At 38.8% G+C, this 2148-nt stretch overlaps 1 protein-coding gene across 5 annotated transcripts in view; it reads left to right on the top strand.

Moving 5' to 3' along the window:
* Positions 1-2148, top strand: part of LOC107655868 (elongation factor 1-delta-like) — a 24623-nt gene that overhangs the window by 2410 nt on the left and 20065 nt on the right. The window lies entirely within an intron of this gene.

Below are 2148 nucleotides of genomic sequence, written 5' to 3'. Positions count from 1 at the left end.
CTTTTCAGACCGATGAGCTTTGTAAAAATCGATGCGTTTCAAAAAGGCGGGGCATAGAGGAGAAACAATAATGTACAGTATGTGGAAAATAATGTGTTTTTTGAACTTTAAACCGCATAAACACATTTCATTACACCAAATACACAAAATAATGTTCTTTTTAGCAGCATCATATGACCCCTTTAACTTCGGTGGACTTAAACCTCAAAAATGGTGTGTTCGGCGATTGAAATAAAATACTTTCTGATGTTTATTCATGTTCATTTCGTGCTTTATGTAAATATGAAAAGATGATCAGTTCACATGTTTGAACTGAGGCAATACAGTGATCTGCCACTACACATTAAAGAGCCACAAAACGGTATTGTTTGAATTTCTTAACAAAAATGACAAAATATGAAAGCTGTCCTGCTTACAGAGTCCGGAGACCTTGTTTCATAGCAGAAGTAACCTGCTCTGTCTTCTCTGTCGGCACGTTGTCAGTTTCCTCTTTGCTCTGCGATGTTGTATTTTTCTCTGCGTAAGAACATGTGCTGCGTCCCAATTCGCCTACTTATACTATACTTTAAAAGTATGTACTCTTTTTGTGAAGAAAAAGTACATACTTTTGAGTATGTAGAAGAATAGTAGGCAAGTTTTGGGACATACTACTGCGTCATAGCTGCTTCTTTAACGGACGCTCGGTTGCTTAGTTACGTGCATTCTGTCACTTTTTAAACTGCCCTGTCAATCATCTTGTCACAGTTAACATCATCCACATTTAATTTAATTTGATTTCCTACCGTATTGGAGAGAAATGAAGAGGCACGTTGATCTGCTAGTCGCGGGTCTATCATGCCGAGAACTCTGCTCATGTGTTTGCAATAATGATGCATTTAAAAGTTAATGACCAAACGTATCTTTATAAAAGTTCACCGTGTCGCTGCAGATGAAATATAACATGGATAACATTAAATTTATATTTTTCATCAGGTTAGACATTGATTTATCACTCAAATCCCTTTCTCTACCTGTCGTTTCTTAACACTTTTAATGCGTGTTTGTAGTTCTAATTGAATCCTCGTCCACCGCGCAATGTGTTGTGGGCAATATTAGCTGTTAGAGTGTGCATCGATCTGCACTTCGAATTCTAACCGGAAGTAGTAGACCATCCGTGAATCTTTGGCATACTTTTTTTAAACATACTATGATTTGAGACATACTAATTCTATTTTCGAATATTAGTTAGGACGGATACTATGCGAATTAGGACGCAGCAACTGTGTGTAGTGTGAGAGCGGCATTGTTTGTCAGGGATAGCAACAGTAACTAAGGAGGGCGGGTCTTTGCAAACGGTCAATTGTGGCATGACTTCTCCCCATTTTCAGTATAAATTTCTCTAAGGGTAGAAACTGATTTTTTTCTGGCTGTCATCCTCCCACCCCTAAAATGTCCAGCACGTGCCTTCAGATGGAGGGGCATTTACGACACAGAGCCGTAGATCACTGACAAGCTACACAAAATCGCGTTCAAAATCGCAGGCGATTCATTGCCGATTCTGAACGCGATTTTGTGTAGCTTGTCAGTGAACTACTACAACTACGGCTCTGTGTAGTAAATCGATTATGAACGCGATTTTGCGTAGCTTGTCAGTGAACTATGGCTCTGTGTAGTAAATGCTGCTCCATCTGAAAGCACGTGCTGGAGATTTACTACTAATCACCAGATATATCGGCCGATATCTTTGTGTATATTATAGTACAGTACCAGTCAAAAGTTTTAACACTTTCCCATTGTAAAGTTGAAGTTTATTCAACTTTAATTCAATTCAATTCCATTCAACTTTATTCCATTGAAGTTTATTTCACTTCGGAACATTCATTCACGGATTTGCACTACTGTCTTCACACACAGACGAAACTTACTAGAGAAGTGTGAAGTGTGACATAATATACCGCTGTAAATAAATAACATTTTAATTAACGTCTTGTGCACTTTAATGCCCTTTGAATGTAACGTGTATGTTCCCGTGGAACTGGAATCATAGCGGAATATCATGTGAAGTCCACTTCGCAGGGCACTTACTGTCGAATAAGACAATGCTTGAATGCTGCTGCCTGAACAAGAGACCTCCTTACTGAAGTGAAAGTGTTGGCTGGTGTCACTATC

This window comes from Sinocyclocheilus anshuiensis, unplaced genomic scaffold (genome assembly GCF_001515605.1).
Source record: "Sinocyclocheilus anshuiensis isolate Anshui unplaced genomic scaffold, SAMN03320099.WGS_v1.1 scaffold1373, whole genome shotgun sequence".
In the NCBI taxonomy this organism is placed as follows: domain Eukaryota; kingdom Metazoa; phylum Chordata; class Actinopteri; order Cypriniformes; family Cyprinidae; genus Sinocyclocheilus; species Sinocyclocheilus anshuiensis.
The sequence above is the reverse complement of the archived record's forward strand: the minus strand, read 5'-3'. Positions and strand labels throughout refer to the sequence as shown.